Source organism: Panthera pardus, unplaced genomic scaffold (genome assembly GCF_024362965.1).
Source record: "Panthera pardus isolate Hobbes unplaced genomic scaffold, ASM2436296v1 HiC_scaffold_10, whole genome shotgun sequence".
NCBI lineage: Eukaryota > Metazoa > Chordata > Mammalia > Carnivora > Felidae > Panthera > Panthera pardus.
The window spans coordinates 6,419,939-6,427,877 of NW_026526655.1; the positions used below are offsets into that span (position 1 = coordinate 6,419,939).

General features: G+C 49.7%; 1 protein-coding gene across 1 annotated transcript in view; it reads right to left on the bottom strand.

Moving 5' to 3' along the window:
* The window catches only part of LOC128772529 (transient receptor potential cation channel subfamily M member 8-like), a 39,051-nt gene extending 32,051 nt beyond the window's left edge, over positions 1 to 7,000 (bottom strand). Inside the window, exon 1 of the mRNA XM_053888558.1 lies at positions 6,938 to 7,000. The gene's annotated coding sequence lies outside the window, so the exon portion shown is untranslated. The remainder of the gene's footprint in view (positions 1 to 6,937) is intronic.
* Positions 7,001 to 7,939: the final 939 nt, after the last annotated feature.

Below are 7,939 nucleotides of genomic sequence, written 5' to 3' on the forward strand. Positions count from 1 at the left end.
CTGGACGGGGGAAGGCCCTGCTTCCAAGTGCACGTGGTTGTCAGCAGGGTTGAGTTCCTAGGGTCAGGACCTCACTGGCCAGTGGCTGGAGGCCACCCTCAGTTTTGGCTCTGTGGGCCCTCCTATGCGGCAACTTGCTTGGTCAAAGCATGCCAGCCCATAAGGTAATAGAATCTGCCACAAGGCAAAGTCACTGGCTTTTGTAATGTCATCATGCGAGTGACATCCCAAATCACCTTTGCCATATTCTACCATGAGAAGCAAGTCACTGAGTCCTGCCGCATTCCAGGGGAGGGGACCACACCCGGACACAAACACCGAAAAACAGGGGTCCTTCGGAGCCATCTCAGAAGCCTGCCTGCCACCGTGTCCTTTCATTCACATTTATTTCCAATGCTCTTGCTATGTTGGACCTACATATCTTTTGAATAAAATATTGTGCGAGACCAGTCATAAGACTCTTCAATTTTATTTGGGTCCCGTACAGGGAAAAATCAAAGCGGGACCCCCTAAGGTATCTGATTGAGCAGCAATGCTAAGGAGGAAATCCGAGTAGCTTTAGGAAAGAATGACAGAGCCCCCGCAAACCTGACCCTCACTGCACTAAGTCAGTGTCGGGTCAGGTTTGTTCATCTGCCCGCTGCCTTCAGGTTACTCTCTGGATGACCGTCACCCAACTTCCCCCAGCCCCATGGCCGTCCATGTAATCCGGGAATTAGACCCAGCTTGTTATTGTCAAGCTATTCTTTTTAGATTGTATATTTTTATGTATGAGAATACTTTTTATGTCTATGTTTTCGACCCTCTTTCAGACTCAACCCTCCATGTATCACTGGCGTCCCGGTGGGAGTCCATTCATTCCGGACTTCTCCACCCTGGATTCATCTGTCTGCATCGGCAGGAAGTCCCTGGGGATGATTTGAGAGGAGCGACTCACAGGAGGTGTACATGGGGTACTTTTTATTCATGTGAATGTCTTTTCGCACGTGAAGAATTTGACAACGTTCTCCCCCCACCGTAGAACCTGTTCCGTTCTTATTAGACTTTTGATCTTGTAAAAGAAAACCCTGAGGGCAGCCTCATTTTTATTCTTTCTTCCCAGCATTTATTTGCTTTTCCCTCTTCTTCTATTTTTTTTTATATTTATTTATTTATTTTTGAGAGGTGGGGGGTGGGGGGTGGGGAGAGGCGGAGAGAGAGAGGGAGACACAGAACCTGAAGCAGGCTCCAGGCTCTGAGCTGTCAGCACAGCAGGGCTCGAACTCCCCAACGGTGAGATCATGACCTGAGCTTAAGTTGGAGGCTTAAGGGATTGAGCCACCCAGGCGCCCCTCCCCCTTATTCTTAAATGCTAATATTTTATTGACTTCTGCTAGCTAGTGGCCTAAAATGTTTACTTTGTGAACTCTTTTTACACGCAAACTCAGGTCTGGTTGTTTTGGTTTTCTTGCAGCTCTGCGAAGCCTGTTGTTGGTGTTTTATTATTGTGTTCTGATTACAGCCCGCCCTGGGTGTGAATGGCTCCAGGGAGCATGTCGCCTCCCCAGTCAGTCCCCGTAAGGTGTAATGAAGGCAGTTGTGACCAAGACAGAAGGAGAGGGTTTGCTCAGAAAAGAAGTCTCACGACCCAGCAGCGAATTGCCTTCCCGAACTGCCTCCAGTCCTCTTTGTGCACGAAACTGGCACCCTCCTCAGGGGTGGCAAACCCGGGCACCATCGTGGCACCCAACATCAAACCGGAGAACGTGCTCAGCTGTCTGGTGGACACGAGCTCAGTGTCCTACACAGTGACCCCTGGCAGAGTGGGAACAGCACAGGCTGAGGCTGAGGACATCGCGAGGCTCTGCCCCATCAACTCTCCAACCCGGACAGGAGCCCCTCGGGGCAACCGCGCCACCCCTTGCTGTGGCCGTCACGTGTGGAGCCACGGGGAACACGGATAGATGGGCCCTGAAAGTAACACGCCTTTCAGAAGAAGAAAATGATCCCTGTAGAGGAGGCACCATAGTCAAAAGGCCAACAGGGTAAATCTTCCTCCCTGGGCTAATGAAAGAATTGGGTCTTTAGTACAAAAAAGTCCCACCAAGAGGTGCCTGGGTGGTTCAGTCAATTAAGCATCCGACCCTTTTTTTTTTAACGTTTATTTATTTTTGAGAGACAAAGACACAGCACGAGCAGGGGAAGGGCAGAGAGAGAGGTAGATGCAGAGTCTGAAGCAGGCTCCAGGCTCCAGGCTCGAAGCTATCAGCACAGAGCCCAACACGGGGCTTGAACTCACAAACTGTGAGATATCATGCCCTGAGCCCACGTTGGACACTTAACCAACTGAGCCACCCAGGTGCCCAAAGTGTCTGACTCTCGATTTCGGCTCGGGTCACGATCTCATGGTTCGTGAGTTCGAGCCAGGCTAAAACAGTGTGGAGACTGCTTGGGATTCTCTCTCTCTCTCCCTCTCTCTCTCTCTCTCTCTCTCTCTGCCCCTCCCCTGCTGGCTCTCTCTGTTTCTCTCAACATAAATAAACTTTAAAAAAAAAGAAGTTCCACCGAGTCTCCTGCCAGGCAAAATTAATTGGCTTAGAGGTGTCTTGGTGAAATCATTCAAGGATAAGAATAAACACAAAACTGTACGAGCAGAAAAAAATAAGGTACGAGAGGGAGGGAAGTAAGCCTGGCATCAAACTTCTCCTCGGTGGCACCATAAGCCGGAAGATGAAGCATATGTGTATTTTTTAGAGAGAAAAGATGGTGATCTAGGAATTACATCCTCAGCCAATTCAGCTGTGAGCCCCCCAGAGAGGTGCGCTCGGGACCCAGAGAGCAGGGGACAGGGAGCCACCCACAGGGCTTGAACCGGTTCTGGAAGGGGGCGGGGTGGGGGGAAGAATCTAAATAATAAATGGAAAGGCGCCTGGCTGGCTCAGTCCATTGAGCATCCGACTTGGGCTCAGGTCATGATCTCTCGGTTTGAGAGTTCGAGCCCTGCGTCAGGCTCTGTGCTGACAGCTCGGAGCCTGGAGCCTGCTTCAGGATCTGTGTCTCCCTCTCTCTGTGCCTCTCTCTCTCTCTCTCTCTCAAAAATAAATAAACATTAAAAAAAATAATAAATAAATAAATAGATAATAAATGGAGAAGACATGGGAACAACCTGTTTGCCTCACCGTCTAAATGTATATTTTGTCCTAGGTGTGCAAAGTTTGGAAGAGACTTACTGAAAGATTGCTGGGTACAAAGGAAGGAAAGAGCAATTCGCGAGCAGAGGGTAAAAGGAGAGAGACTCCAGACGTGCGGGGCTGACCCAGCACATGGAAAGCCAGCCTGCTGGGGCTGCTAGAAACTGCCTGCAGCCTGATCTCGCTGGGGGCCTAAGCAAAGGGGTGAGCATGGTCAGGTGCAAGCAAGATCAACCCCCCCCCCCCATGCCCTGAGCCAACAGCCTTCAGGGTACAAAGAGCTCCTGGGTCAGGGGAGGGGGTGGGGCCCGATGGGTGGGACGATAAAGTGGGCTCCTTCTAGCGACCGTGAAACAGTTCCAGAACCTGACTGGTGGTGGTGGTTACCCAAATGTGCTCCTGCTAAAATTGAATAAAATGACACACGCACAGAGGAGTACATCTCAGTGAGAAATCTGAGTGCAGTCTGTGGGTGATACCGATGTCCGTTTCCTGGATTGGATGCTAGAGCATAGCGCCCCGCCCCCCCCCCCCATCGGGGAAAAGGGGCGAAGGCTACTTGGGACCCCTCGGCACTATTTTTCCAACTCCCTGTGAATCCACCATTATTTCCAAATAATGATTTGAAAGGGAAAGGACTCCCGTGTAAAAGGAACACCGGGCCGCACAGGGGGAGCCATCCCAGACGGAACCCGGCGCCCCCAACGCACCAGCCTGGGGCCTGTTGCCTCTAAGGCCTTGAACGCTCGTGGAAGTTGCTCAGGGAAAGCGGTTCCCGGAGCGATGGGCCCCAGGGTACAGGCACCTGAGAGGCTGGCCAGATGGAGGACTTACCCGTTTGACTGTGCGTGATCTCAGCTTTCAGAGTCTTAGCAATCTCTCGATTATTTTTATCGATGGCCCTGACACTCAAAGATTGCGGACGGACGTTGCCTGAGTAAAGAATCAAGACCCAAATGGACTCTGAAATGCCATTGGCGGTTTCACAGTTTCACAGTGGGATCGCGAAGGCATAGACGCCCGCACACGTCAGGCCCCACAGCAGTCCCCGGCCAAAGACCCACGGTGTCTCCAGTTGCCCACGCACAGAAACACGTGTTCTCCGCACAGACTGAATGGCTGGGGGCCTCATGAAAACTCAGCTTGCGGGGCCCCCGAAACTGCTCGTCAGCTCCGAGGTGGCCCACAGGCTCTGCGTCTCTAACAAGTTCCCAGGTGCCGCTGGGGCCCCTGGTCAGGGGACCCCATTTACAGCATCAGCGACCTCACCCAGGACACTGCGAATAGTCTCCATGACCCTCTCGTCTCTGGCTTCAATCCCAGCTCTTCAGAACTTATCATTGGATCTTTTTATTTATTTATTTTTAATGTTTATTTACTTTTTAGAGAGAGAGAGAGAGAGTACAAGCGGGGCGGGGGGGGGGGGGGCAGAGAGAGAGGGAGACACAGAATCCGAAACGGGCTCCAGGCTCCGAGCTGTCAGTACAGGGCCCGACGCGGGGCTCGAACTCACGAACCGCGAGATCATGACCTGAGCTGAAATCGGACGCTCAACCAACTGAGCCCCCCGGGCACCCCGGGATTTTTATAAAACACAAGCATGTAACTGGGGTGCTTCAGAGACCATATCGTGTCAATTTGGGCTCGGTGTTCTTCTGTGGGTCATAACTTGAATTTATGGACAACGCAATTTGTCCTGCAAACACACGAGACGCGTCCCCATCAGCCGTGAACGGCCCCTTCGTGCCAGGAGAAAACAGTGGCCGCGTCTCACGCAAGGTCTGTTATGTGCCAGGCGCTATGCTGAGCTCTTAACCCTCCGTCCTCCTGTGAGTTAGATGATTCTTATTCCCCCACTTAAACGGATGAGGAAACCAAGGCACAGAACGTTATAGATGCCACATTACCACCTCTTGGGGAAGAGACAGACTGTCATTTACACTCCATTCATACACCGTTAAAATTTGAATCGAGGAGTAGAAACCTCGAGGGGGAGGAGGTTGGCCTAATGCTCTCTTCATTACTGGCCTTCACGGCTCATTCCGAATCATCTAGAAATCACCCATTCCTAACAGAATACTCCTGCATCCTGCAAGCCCGTTGCAAAACCAAAACCAAAACCAAAACTCAATCTGCTACGCGATCATCCGGGTGCAAGAAAAGCATTGGGCATGTGTTTAAAATTATGGTTTCCCTGCCTCTCACCACCAGGGAGAGAGGTGCTCTTCGAGCAGGATGTGTTACCTAAGTCTCTGTGTGGTAAAGGAGACCAGAGAGCACGTTTTCCTTATGTCACCCGAAATGAGAGGGACTGTCTCGTTCGTGCTCCGAAAGAATGTTCCAAAGGGCCGGTGCCGAAGCCCGACCATCTCCACTGCCTTCATTCCCTCAATGAATCAATTATTCATAACGGTGAGTGATACTTGCAGAAGCTTCAAACAGAAATGACACCATGCGGAGACATCTTCTCCCTTCCCGTTCTCGCCCCAGCCCTGGAGGTTTACCCAAGAGTTACAGTGACCCCACAGGGGTTAAGGTGCGCCTCGCCTCCCCTGTCTGCTTCACCCTGGAGGACTGAGATCGATGTTGTCATGGGAATTATCCCGCTTTCCCGAGGGGCCGTAGTTTTGTCAGTCACATTTTTGAAGTTTGCATCGATGGGTAAAAACTGGGGGGATGGTGAAAACCCAGGGGAGCTCCTAAAATCATTGATCCCAGGGTCTCCGGCCCCAGAGAGGAGAGAGGAGAGAGGTGAGTCCTGGCAGCAAATGAATTTGAAGGTGCTAGTTGCTGAGAGCCCCCTAGAATGAGGGGGAAAGACCAGGGGTCCCGCTATGCCTGGAGCCCTGTCATCTTCACGGGTACCAGGAATAACATCAATTGTTAGGCAAGACAAAGAAGATGAATACAGCGTGATACCAACTTTGTTCCAAATTTTAAAGAACCATAAATCAAAAGTCACAACCCTGAAAGAAAGTGCTTTACAATCTCGAGACACCGAGGAGCCAAAACCCCCTACCATGAGGGGGTCTGTATTCTGCTGAAGAATCTTAACTCCGAGAAAGTCAGCGCCGGCAGTCAAGGGCTCAAAACCGAATAGAAATGAAATCTTTAATTATTCATCCAACCCCTCAGTGTTTCACTTTTGCTTCTAAAGAACACAAGCCATGAGCGTGTTCCGGAAGCTGACAAAAGGTAAGCGAGCACAGTGTGTAAAAATCAGCCAAATATCCTTTTCTCCTTCCATCAAAGACTGTTGACGCTTTGGACACGTTCTTTCTTGATGCTAATTTAGGCTCCCTCATCGTCTTGATTTAAGGAGAAACTGTTTGGTGACGTCCCCGATCATCCCATGTTTGGAGAACATAGGATCGCTTTAGACCGTCAGCTGCACAGTTAAGATGCCAGTGCATTTCTTAATAAAGCTCATTTGAGGAAATTTCTGACTCTGTCAATCGGTGGGGGGGGGGGGACACTGTAATTATATTTTAAATCATTCAGAAACCTGCTGCAGACGGCTACACTTCTAAATACATCCAAACGAGTACCGTATTTATCCGTGGACCACCATCACGCTTATCCCCACAGCTCCCTGAGAAATTTCCCGTCTTGTCTTCTGTTCCTTCCAAATCTTCACAGATTTCACATCTTCCCAGAAAATCTAAACGATGCCCTTCCCAAACACACTCTATTCGTGCCAATTCTACGAGTCACAACAATCGCGACATTTACGGAGAGACAAAAAAAAGCAAAGGTTGGTAACATACCAGCTGAGGTAGGATTTTTGTCCGGCAGGATTTGCTTGCGCTGGAAGGATCCTGCTGGCCTCCCCTTTCTTGCAGAGGAAGGACGCTTTTATAATCTGAGCTTTCTCAGCCCCGCCCTCCTCCCCGAGGCTCTTGGAACGAGAGGAACAAAAAAATTTAAGCAGCTAAGAGAAGACTGGAAAAGCCACGATAGCAATGTAGTGATCGCATCTGAGTGGCCAGAGCATAACTAGAGAACACGGTACTTTAAGTGCTAACAGAGGAAACACAAACATTCTCTCTCTTGGCTTCCAATGTCAGTGTTAAGTCACACGAGCATTTAATTTCTACCATTTATGGCACATCTTAAAAACCACAAATGAAATCGGAAATGCTCATTATGGAAGGTGACGACAAGATCAATGAATAGGTGAAAAGCTTTTAATTGATTAGAAGAAAATCATAAAGGACATTTAATAAACTTTTTTTTTTTTTTTTTTTTTTTTTTGCAGTGTCTGTTCACTTTGTCTACACCAACTCAGCGCTGGGCTAGCTGGGGTGTCGAGGGGTAGCAGGCCGTCTCAGCAAGGCTAGCTTCATTCACTTGTAGTAACACCTACGCCTTCTTAACACTTGGCCTTGGTAGTCACTCCACCAGCAAGGCTGAAAAGTAATCGTCGTCAGGGGGCGGCCATCAGCCGTCTTATTGAAATGATGCACCACAAACATCATTTCAATAGTTTTGTCATCGGTAATGCTCCTGGAGTGTTGGCTGTTCTTCCTTTCTTCTTTTTTTTAAGATTCTTTTAAATGTTTATTTACTTATTTTGAGGGAGTGAGCCCGTGCCACGCAAGCAGGGGAGGGGCAGAGAGAGAGAAGGACAGAGAATCCCTTCAGAGCGGAGCCCGACTCAGAGCTCGATCCCCTGAACTGTGAGATCACAACCTGAGCCAAAAATCAAGATTTGGACACTCAACCCACTGAGCCACCCAGGCGCCCCTGAGATTTTATTTTTAAGTAAT